Source organism: Numida meleagris, chromosome 25, assembly GCF_002078875.1.
Source record: "Numida meleagris isolate 19003 breed g44 Domestic line chromosome 25, NumMel1.0, whole genome shotgun sequence".
Lineage (NCBI taxonomy): Eukaryota > Metazoa > Chordata > Aves > Galliformes > Numididae > Numida > Numida meleagris.
In genome coordinates, this window is record NC_034433.1 from 2,852,003 (window position 1) to 2,863,524 (window position 11,522).

General features: G+C 49.3%; 1 protein-coding gene and 1 long non-coding RNA gene across 5 annotated transcripts in view; one reads left to right on the top strand and one right to left on the bottom strand.

The window, feature by feature from the left end:
* The window catches only part of CD46 (CD46 molecule), a 32,628-nt gene extending 25,194 nt beyond the window's left edge, over nt 1-7,434 (top strand). The window contains exons 13-17 of one of the 4 annotated variants that reach the window (XR_002432863.1): nt 107-1,054; nt 2,670-2,833; nt 4,271-4,424; nt 4,824-4,910; nt 6,077-7,434. The gene's annotated coding sequence lies outside the window, so the exon portion shown is untranslated. The remainder of the gene's footprint in view (nt 1-106; nt 1,055-2,669; nt 2,834-4,270; nt 4,425-4,823; nt 4,911-6,076) is intronic. The other 3 variants (XR_002432864.1, XR_002432862.1, XR_002432865.1) reach the window with 3 other exon arrangements.
* The window catches only part of LOC110388383, a 1,184-nt gene continuing 515 nt past the window's right edge, over nt 10,854-11,522 (bottom strand). The window contains exon 2 of the long non-coding RNA XR_002432875.1: nt 10,854-11,314. This is a non-coding gene — a long non-coding RNA (uncharacterized LOC110388383). The remainder of the gene's footprint in view (nt 11,315-11,522) is intronic.

The following is an 11,522-nucleotide window of genomic DNA, read 5'->3' on the forward strand; positions in this document are numbered from 1 at the left end:
TGCCATTTTAGTGCTGAACTCTGGAGCTGGCTGTGAGCTTTGGGTTTTTCACTACAACCAAAGCCGAAGTAACCACTGTTTTTTTTTTTTTTTTTTCCCTTTGCAGCGTCTGAAGAGCCTGAGCTATTTTGGGATTTGTCTGTACTACACTGAAAATGACACCTGTTACACACAGACATAAATGAGAAGAATTGCAAGCTCCTGGTTTCTCAGATACAATTCTGCCCAAAGAAGAAAGACAGGAGCTAGGGATGTGGGAGGGCAGTGCAGGCTCTCGGCGTGGGGTGAAGAGCTGACCCTTGTGAATCGAGTAGTCAGACAGCAGTACAGGGAGTGCACAAGGCTCCTCGTATCTGATGCAGACCTCTCTGTGACCAAGAGAAGTAGTGCTTGATCAACAAAATGCTGCAGGATGGGGTTTCTTACGCGACCAAACCCATGGGACTTCAAGCCTTACAGATCCGCTCTGTGGCCAAAGCTGCAAATGTTAACTATTTCAGTTAATTGTAAGAGTGCTTCAGCTACTGAAATGAGTCACTCGGCGGAGATGCTCTAAAGTAGGCCAGCGTTTTGTGCGAGGTTGTGCAGTTGGTTGGTTTCCGTTACCCCTGAATTATCTCAGAAGCTCAACCAACACGCAGGGGCTGGGTGGATTTCCACATTCCCCGGTTGCCCCATCTGCCTGCAGCCGATCTGCAGTGCCCCGGGGAGGTGCCAGCAGCGTGCAGACAGCAGCCACCCCGCAGCCCCCAAGCACCGAGCGTGGCAGTGGGATGAAGGAGAGAGCCTGGGAAGTGGGATGGCTGATGGGCACGCTTGGCTCCCAGCAACGGTGGTATATTAAGAAAGTAGAACGGAGCTGTGATTTATTTCAAATTACACGCTTTTGGTTGCTTTCAAGGGAAAGGCAGCGTTTATTTAATGGGTTGCTGTTGTTTGAAAATGACCAGCCGTGGGACATTTCTACCTTTCCCTGATCATAAAGTATTTACTTTATGGCGGCACTTGAGCTCCCAAGAAGGATCAAAGGCACTGTGCCGTGCGAAGCACTCAGGTACACAACTGGAAAACACACGGCGTGATGGAAAGCTTGGTTGGGATATGGCAGTGTCTGTGAGCTGAAGTAAGCAAGCAGATGAAATAAAAGCTATGATTCCGTGGTAGAAATCAATGCTCCTGTTTTAAGTGGAGCCTATGGACATACATGGTACTGCCTTATTGTTTACTTTTTTTTAATCATCTGAATTATGGTTTTGTAAGAACTGTGAGGAAGCAATGTCCAGTGCTAGAAAGCAAGCTTGGCAGCTGGAAAGAGCCCACGGCAGCGGTGGGAGGCAGGGCAGAGGGGTCTGTGTGTGTGTGCTGTAGTGGCTGTGTCCATTCTAAAGTGGGGTAGGTGTTTGGGGAAGGATGGGGAAGCAATTCATCAGCGACCAGAAGTGCAGGCTTGCTGTTGCTTGTATGCCAACAGAACGTAGAGCTGCATCCTCAGTTCTCTGGCATCTTCTGTGTTATTTTCTGCTGTCATGCTACAACGGCCTTAATAGCAATAACATATGGAGAGCGAAGTTATGAAAATCTAACGCTTGCAAATGTCATCTAATGCCTTGTGGTACTGTGGGTGATAAAATAACCTTGGCTGTCCCTGAAGAAAGGTCCTTGGTCTTTTTAATGACGAGCGGAGCCCTGCGCAGCGCTTTAACTTCCCGCTGGTGAGGGCTTGGCTCCGGTTCCACTTTAAATGCCATCAGCCACACCTTCCTCCCAACTGCAGGAAGCTGCGATTGTTAAAATCAGGGCATGTTCCTGTTTAACTAAAAGGCTGAGATCAAATAAGCCAAAGGCCTCAGCGATGCCAAACGAATTCCTGCCCAGGACTCAGCAAGTCCGTGCAGCTGTAAATGCGTGTAGCGCCCGACCTCAGCATCCACGTGAATGACGTCTCAGCGCGTCACCCTGGGAGCGGGCAGCTGCACGGTGACGGAGCAAACAGTCAGGAGAATGTGGGCAAGTTAATGTCACACTTGCTGAGTAATAATGCTGAGCACAAAGGTCTTCAGTTTGCCAGCGAAACGTCCTGAAAGCCGAGTGATGTTTCTCAGGTGCTGACGTGGCATCCTGCATTGCATTTGAAATTGATGCGGTTTTGTATAGGGGGAGACGGAATCAAATAAAGGTTCAATAATTTGACTCAGATTGCATGTGGATTCAGGGTCAAAACTGAGATGGAAATCCGGGAGTTCCTACATCCTACATCTTGCTCCAGCTGCGCCTCTCGCTTAATTGTAGTCCTTATTACTCAGAAGTCAATTAGAGAGACTTAACAGCCATCTGAAACAGAAGCTGCCGGAACAGTGCGGCTTTTAGAGGAAACTGATAGGAAATTATTTAGAGGAGGCACTTTCTTTCATTTTTCAAAGAAAAGCAGAAATAAAACTTTAAAGTTTTGCTTCTGTTTTCACGTGGACGTAGGCAACGACAGATCGGTCGTGGTCCTGCAGTGCTGTCCTATGGGGGCATGTTCTGCAGCGTGCACAGTGCGTTGAATTTCCTTCTGCTGCGACAATAATAGAAAAGTTACTGAGTCACGACAGACGTTTAGGTTTAGCGTGTGGTTGTTTCTTTTTGCTTTGTTTTTTTTGTTAGTTTGTTTTTTTTTGTCCTGAAAGGTTTATTGCTCTCCAGATGATTTTCATTAATGAATGTCAGAGGAATGGCTCCTGGAGTGTTCGCAGTGATTCCTGGCTGTGACTAGCTCAACCTCCATCGCTGTGACACGCGTCATTGCCAGCCCAGCGTGTGCACGCTGCGGTCCCATCCAACCACAGAGCAGGTAGGCGAATGAAGAACAATACAAACCCCTTCTGGAGCACTTCTAAACTTGTTTCTGTGCACCTACCCAGGTGCGCAGGGCAAAGAATTGGCTGTGTATAATGTGCATTCTGTTCTTGCCATATTGCAGGCACTGTTCAGCTGTTGAGTGGGTTCTCATTGTCCTTTCAGGGGGTGGGGGTTTCAAGGGAAGGGGATGGAGTAGCTGCTGTCGAGATCAAAAACCAAAGGTGTGGGTTAGATCCCAACAACCGCCAAGGCTGTATTGGTGCTGGGTAGTGGGATTTGCATAAAATCTTTGCATTTTCCGTGCAATAAGGCAGGCACCAAAATGGAAACTTGCAGGTGACAAACCCGGCCGTCCCTTTGAAAAGCTTTAGTCTGGCATTGTGAAGCCGAAGGAAATCCCAGATGGAAGAGCTGAGATCCTTTTCAAAGGGACGGCACCACAGGAACACAGAGGCTGCTTCCAAGCAGAGCAGATGCCCCGTAATGAAGTCAGGTTTGGAGCATCGGCATCCCCTGACCCCAGCTCTGCTCTCAGCCTTGCAGCCATCCCGACCCTCCCAAGCTGTGGGTTTTGCTCGCTTCCAAATCCAAGGAGCCAACAGCGCTGAGACAAAAGTAATTATTTCAGCTATTAGCTGCTAAGAATAGAGCCCGCGGGGGTGCTCTGCATGGCTGAGGTGCACTGACAGCACAGTTGGAGGTAGCAGGGATTGCAGTGGAAGCACAGAAATAGCCGTTCTCCGCACTCAGCACTCTGAAGCTTCATGAGTCACCAAAATACACGGTGAGGGGACAGGTAGGGGGCAGAGTAAATTACCCCCCCCGCCTCTGTATATGAAACAGAGCATGTCCCTGGGCAAATTGCTGGATTTTCAGGGGGAGAACAGCGTTTTGCTGAGGACCACTTTTGCCTGGGTTCTCGTATACCTCTTAACATCTTGTCCCAGTGCTGTTTAGGACAAATTGTTGTGATGCCACGACATGTTTTCACTCCATGCAGCTGCTAAGGGGTGAGTTTCCTTTCATGCTGTTTGTGCAGTGCAGGGTACGATACATTCCTGCTCCATGACTACGTTTCCAAACTACATAGTAAAAGGAATTATAATGAGAGTAAAAGTTGTACAACTGTTTTTGTACAGCACTCTGTGTGTTATTTTAGCGCTGGATTTCTCCAGCTATTGTACAGGAAAAAAATAAGGTAGAATAGAAGGCTGATTTGTAAAAGCACCCTACCCAACCAAAACAGAAACAAAGAAACATACCCAAACTGGAGCTTGAAAAGAGAATTTCTATATCAATCCTGAGTGCAACCACAGAAAGAGTCAAGCTAGATAGAATTAAACATCTCAGCTGGAGCTGGGACAGGGCAGCAGACAGCTTGCTAAAAATAGATTAATCCTAATTACAGCCACACTTCTACTTTTCCAAGGTTTCCTGTTTCACATGGGGACACCGAGGCCGTGAATGGACGGAGGGCCGGGGTCGCAGCGCCGCGTGGTGCCCAGCTCCAGACCGACCCACTGCGCTCAGCCCCGACCCTGCAAGGAGCCTGAGAGCAGAGCTGACCAGCAGACCTCAGCGAGGTGAGACCTCCTCCTTCCTGCCTGTGCTTTGCAGGAATAGCCCCGTGCTGTCGCTAACCGGGGCGTTTTTTGCATTCCTGCTGGCTTCGGTGCGTGCAAGTCTTGTCTGAGTTTTGCACCTCGCTGTTGTCCTTGAAACTGGGGTTGTAAATTATTTTGCCCGGCGATAAACTGACTTTGCTCATCCAGTGCTGAGCCGCTCTGGCCTCTCGGTCTCAGTTAAGGCTTCTCGACGCTTCTAAAAATAAGTAATTATAAGATACTATCTCTTTAAAATACTTGTTAAAAAGAGGAGGTGAAGAAGAGACTCCTTTCCCATCTCTTTTCTCCTCAAACTACCGATTTATTTTCTTTCATTTCTTTCTAAACGGTGTTCTTTTGATCTGCTCTCTTCTGCAGCCACCCGTACAGCAGGAGAGCACGACAGCCTGAAAGTTAGGACGTGTGCTTTGCAGTTACACAACAAGAACCATTGGAAGACCACAAGTAAGTTCTAAAATCCCAGCTACCATTAAGAAAATAAAAATTAAGCTCAAAAATATTTTTATATAAGAACCCCGCTTACTTTTCCCAGCTGGGAACTATTTTGCAAACGAATCTTGATTAGAAGTTGAACTTTTCTGTATTTTTTTTTTTTTCCCTAAGAAAACATAAGATATTTTCATTTTTCAATTCGTCTTTGGTTTTCTTATGCGACCAATTCTAATTAGTCATCTTAACCCAACTGTAGATTGATTTCCCCTTCCAGATTGGGAGACCTTTGTTTTGAGCGATTCCTTTGGATAATTCGCAAAGTCGGAAACAAAACATTAAACATTACAAAACAAAACAGATGAAAATACTTTCAGCTTTGCTCATGTTCCTGCCAACTATTTTTCTTAAAAAAAAAAAAAAAAAAGAAAAGAAAAAAAGAAAAAAAAAAAAGAAAAAAAAACACAAACCAGCCCCTTCTCAGCCCGTGCACAACCGTATCATTTTACTCCTTTAAAGGGGAAGGCACCGCTGAGGATGAGCGCTCCGCACTGGCCAAGGACTGGGTTTAAGCCTCTGAGCCAGCATCTAGTGCTATTCCTCCCCCAAAAACAAGGCAGTAAGGGTATATTCTAGCAAAGGTGTGAACTTTTAAGGCTTCCTTGAACGAGTATTCCGAATAGCAAACCAAAGATCAGCCAGATTATTAAGGGATTAATTGAGTTCACACCATTTATTTGCCCGTTGGCTGCGCTGAACGCAAAACACCGCTTTTTCATTTTTTTTTCCCCACATTGTCATTTTGTGCTTCTTAGAGCCAGACCAGGAAAAGGAGGCATTTAACACATCAAAAAGCTAACAGTGGTATTTCTAGCTGGCCTCTGCCTCCTCATTTATACCTGTGAGTGTGCAGTTCTCTCTTTGGAAGGCAGCTCTGCCTCAGTGCGCTGTAACATGCTGAAAACAGCCTGGCAGAACCTCTCCTTCTGAGGCCTTTATGCTGCCATCCACTGCTGCTTTCTCTGAGCAGGTTACTGTGAAAGATAAATAGCAGAGTCCCGAAGTGATTTAATGGAGTTTCCAAAACCTTCCGTCAATAGAAGCACTGCTTGGCAGAGGAACTTACATTTTTCTTTGAACTTTAACTCACTCCAGGCTTCGCTTGCCCCTTGTTTTGACAGGTTTTCCCCAGACTGGAAGGTTTCCACCAAGTCAGGAAGATGGTCGTGTTTGGGATGGTCCAACGGATCCTGTGCGTTGTGTCAGCTCTGTCGTCTGGGGAAGGTGGGCCAGCACCCTTTGAGCTGAAGCCATCTGCTTTGCCTCCAGAGCACCATCTCACATCAGTGTTCATAGAACTATTGCTGAAAGCCATTTCTGGACTCAGTGTCAGTCCTCTTGTTTTCTTCTATATGGTAGGTAGGGTCTTTGCAGCTTCTTAGGCTGTTGAGGACTAGAAGATGCCCATGGGCTGAGCTTGTCTTCAACAGTGACTCTGGGGGAGTAGGTGATCTTTCTGTTTTCCAGCAGAAATAGCAAACATTCCTCTCTGAAGATATTGCTGATAAAAAAAGATTGGTTCTGGCACTGACCAGCTCTGCTCCGTGGGATGGGCTTTTGGGTATTTCCAGCAAACGTGGATGCCAGCTCTCAGTTTATGGACCTTGGTGCTAAACGCGTGATGGGCAGGGAGCCATAATCTAGAATTCTGGACTGACTTGGAGAGCTCCTTTGTAAGACTCAGAGCATGAACGCATCCAGAGGAGTTGGGAGGCTGAACCTTTGCACCTGGGGATGGATGGTGGCCTCCTCCAAACCAAGTGTGACACAAGGTGAGACCTCTCACCACGAGATGAGACCCCACGACACGGGATGCTGTGCTCCATGCCACACTGGCTCTGGTTAACCTGCAGCCCTGTTTTCCACACGTAACCATGGTAACCCGAATGCTCTGGCAGAGGTGCACATCAGCCCCATTTGTCACAGCTGCACTTCCAAACCCACTGCATCTGCATCACCTGAGCCTGCACAGAGCAGGAGGGCGTCTTTGTGGCTTTGCCATTCCCCATGCAATCCCAGCGCAGGCAGTGGGAGGTGGGGAGAAGGAAGAGGAAGAGGACGAATGCCAGCGCAGTTCATGCACAATGCTGGCTCTCAGCAGTACGATTAGTTACTTGGCAACAAGAGCAAGGTGTGTCAGAGTGGATGGGACACAAACACCCGCACCAGCCCTGGCAACAGCGCCAGGAGAACTCGCAGCTAGTAAGGCTCGTCTGGTTTTGCTGTGGAGCACTTAAATGAACGAATTAAGTAACACCTGGAAGCAGCCTCCCACTGAGCGCATTACACAACAACCTTGTTGCCCATATTTTCCATGCAATGCCATTTGGTGGAACTGTGCAGAACGAAAGTTCCCTGTCCTGCCCTTCTCATGCAGCCCGGGTAGGGCTGGAGCCGCACTGAGGGGACAGCACGAATTTCTGCACTGAAACGGAGGCATTTAATGGTTGCTGCTGCTCAGGAGATGCTGTGGATCTGCTCAATAGTAACAACTGGCATTCCTCAAAGGAGGAATAAGCGTCCAGATTTCCTGAAACCTAAACCATAAGAAAGGTTGTGCAAGACTTTACAGTAGAGCCAAATAGCACCAAAGGGAGAAAGGACGCGTGCAAGGCTCCCAGGGAGGATGGAAAACACACCTATATTCTTTTGTAAGCATATAAACACGGTTTCCACGCTCATTTCTTGTTGCACAACAGTTATAGAGGGGTTAGTTTCATCTCTGAGGCAAAGAATTGCATAGAAAAGTAAAAGCTGGTGTAAATGAGCAATTGAGAATTACCTACACATGAGCAGCGCTGCCCAGGGGACGCAATGGGCGCCCAGTGCCAGGCCATTAACTCTGAAGGACTGGCGGCCAAGGCCAGCAAAGCACAGGGAAACTGTGCTGTGATGAGGAATGCAGAATGGGACGTCAGCATGCATTGGTAATTCTGCCTCCCAATGCCAGGACACAAGGAAATTCTGCATGCCTCGGGGGGCTGTGATTGTAAGTCACAGCATTGAAGCATCTGCACTAATCTCTCTGCTCTGTTTTGATCGTTTTGCTACAGCCCCTACAGGTGAATCTATGGCAGGGTAGGAGGTCCGTGGTTCTCATAGGAAGTTAAGGAGTTGCAGAATGGGAGCTTCTGTAGGAAAGTGGCATTCGCTGTGCCCTGTTTCTATCATCAACGAGCCTTGGGCGAGAAGAGGGAGGTGCTCCGGGAGGACACGGGGAAGCAGATAGGATATGACGGTGAAAAATAAGGCCATCCGAGGCACACAGCCATGAGCCAAGAGTGGCTGAGCCCTAAGTCCCGGCCTTCCCTCTGACACACACTCCCTGCACAGGTCCACCTGCAGGAGCCCCAGGCTCCCAGTGGATTGCTTTCAGCTGCTGAGAGCCGTCCTATCCTTAGCACTGCCCTCCCCAGAGCTGCCATGAGTGTGTTCTGCATGGTGAGCCTGAAGATCTGCAGCTGGAGCCCTGCAGCCGGAGCTTTCCTTGGCAGCTCCGGGTGAGACGTGGGCGAGGGCACCAGCGGAAGGAGCCCGTTACGCCCCGACCCGTGCGAGCGCACGTTTGTTTCTGCGCAGCCTCGCTAGCAGACCCGCTGAAATCTGGGTTATATAATGCCACTGCTGCCTCGAAACGGGGAGGTTAAAATGAGGTCGTCCAAGATGGGAGCTGCCTGCAGCCCGCAGCCACCTCGGGAGGACGATCCGCTGCCTGCACCGAGCCCTGGGCGCAGGGGAGCACTGCAGCATAAACATACGGGAACACAGGGCGGGATGCTGGAAGTCTCCTGAGCGCTCAGGGCGTGGAATCAGGCTGATTCCTTTATTTGCCTCTCTCTGTTTACGTGACAAACTGTGCTGAGCAGGCAGCGTGACGGGCCGCGGTCACAGGGCACCGCAGAGCTGCGGGGTGCCAGATGCACACAGCAGAGAGCAGCTCTGTGCTGCAGCCAGCCCCAGGTGTTACCCGTTTCACAGCCCGCTGTGGGCGGCACTGAAAAGGGCACCATTTAAGCATGCTTTAAGGGTGCAAGGTCTACATTATTCATAGAATCGTAGAATCATCATAGAATCATAGAATCATCATAGAATCATAGAATGGCTTGGGTTGGAAAGGACCTCAGGGATCATCAAGCTCCAACCCCCCTGCTGCAGGCAGGGCCGCCAACCTCCAGATCTAATACTAGACCAGGCTCTGGGCACAACCTCTACAACCTCCCTGGGCAGCCTGTGCCAGCACCTCACCACTCTCGGTAAAGAACTTCCCCCTGATATCCAACCTAAATCTCCCCTCCTTCAATTTAAGACCATTTCCCCTTGTCCTGCCATTATCTACCCTTGTAAAGAGTTCCATAAATGAGTGTGCCATGGAAAGGCCACCGCATCAAGGGGATCCAGGTAAGAAAGTGCAGGACTGTCATAGAAACGCAACATAATTCTTGCTTTAAAGGCAGATATCTTTGCAGAATACAAATGCAATCCCTACAGAACAAAGAATGAAAGCTTCCTCCTGTAAATCCATTTCGCAGAGACCACAAGGTGGGAAGCACGGGGCTGTTTGAAGGGAGCTGCTCAGTGTGTCAGTGAGCTTCAGCGCTGGGCATTTGGTCATTCGATGTCTGGAGGGAGTGGTATTGATGGAGACCACTAAAACCAACGTGCTGCTGCCTTACAGCTGCAGAGCATTGCAAAGGAAGAGGGACAGAAGTCATGTTACCGAGAGCTCGTGAGTTTGTTTGAGAAAGACCTACTACCTCCTAACAGCATGTGAAAAAAACACCTGGTTTTCCATCTCCATGGTAACTCTTGCCTTCCAAGTGCTTTTAATTTGTTTCCTGCTCCTCCAGCTTCTCGGCTGGTGCCGGAACGGAGCAGTGAGGGCTGCGGAGTTGTTGGCAGGACAGCAGCTGGGGAACGGTCTTTGTCTTTGACAGAAAATGATGGGCAGCGCTTCTGTCCCACCAAGGAGATACCTGCTAAACTGGATCTATGCGGGATGATTGCTGGCTGCAGAAAGAAGCTGAAGGCGAACCACCTACCTGCTGAAGACGGGATCGGCGCTGCTCCAGCCTCACTCCTTGTTTGTGCACATGGGTTATGCAAGTTGCTTCTGGGAGAGGTCCCGTTGCAGGATGGAGCCCTGTGTTCACCTCCAAAGGGCCCCGCTTTGTGCAGGCCGTGTAACTGCACGTCAGCCTTCGCTGCTCAGCATCAGCACTCCCTTCTGTGTCACTTCTCTGGTGTTTTTCAGAGGGAGCAGTCGGGCTGAGAACCCAGAGGGGCAGCCTGGGCAATGCGGGGTTACAAACCCTGCCCCGTCCTGGCAGAGCGATGCTGAAGCAGGGAGTTACCCCGAGTAAAACCCTTGCTCAGATGGACCATGAGCGCAACCGCAGGATAATGCAGCGACCCGTAACGTCGGTAAGAAGCGCTTTGCAGAGGGGTAGCGCATGCAAACAAGTCTGAGCAACAGAAACTTAAGCCTCTTAAATATTAAAGTTCCAAAATTAAACCCTTGTTTATATAACGGTTGGGTCACTGCTGCAGAACACGGGAGTTCGCAGCGTTGTACCAAAAAAGGCTCTCGTGGAGCCAGCAGCTGCTCCCAGGGGCTCGGAGCAGGTGGGGAGGATGCTCGTGAGGATCAGCTGCCCTGACAAGAAGTCTGCAGTCACTCCATAAAACAGTGCAACCCTGTGGGATGTTCCTTGTAGCTTGGCGTAGCTTCAGAAGACCGGGCAGGCAAGAATGGGCCCGATATCCCCACTGCTTCAGTTTGGCTCGTTGCAGGTGATAGCACGGCAACAGGAGGGAAATGCACGCACGGAATATGGAGAATAACTTTGTGAAGTTTCCCTGCCGCACAGTTATCTTTAAAAAGCCGTCTGGAAAGCCCCGCAAAGACACCCCTGTTTATTATTTGGTGAGAAAAGAGCACAAAAGAACTTAATCCAAAGTAAATATTTAACCAAACGGCAATTAACCAACAATGATGGATTGTAAACAGCGCCGGTCCCAGGCTGAGCTGCGGCGCTGGGCCTGCTTCTCTGGGCTGCAGCTGCCTTAGGGGGAAGGCAAGTTTACTGAGGAAGGCTTGTCCCCTCCGCCTCGCTCTTCAAAGCCTCTACAAACAGCAACGACAGAGAGCGAGGAAAACAATCAAGAACACGGCAATCCACGGCACGGGAGCTGTGGGGCTTTGTGGAACAACTGTCCTTGGGAAGAACAGCAGAGAAAACACGAAGCTGCAGAGCGGCCGCTTCCCATCGGGGTGGCCTTGTGCCCCTACATCCCAGCGTGATCCCACGGGGCAGCGGTCCCGCTTCCCTACAGGGGAGCAGTGATCCGTGGGGGGACATCTGTCCGAATGGAACAGAATAATAAGAATGGATTTAATGAATTTTGTAATGTTTAATACTTTATTAATAGCAATATTATTATTGTGTTCCATTAGTTATGTTCCATTATTATTATTATTATTATTATTATTGTAGTTGTTATCCCTTATTTCCCAGCCTCAGGTGCCTCTGGCAGCTGCAGCCAGCCTGCCTGGCTCTGTCCCTGCCC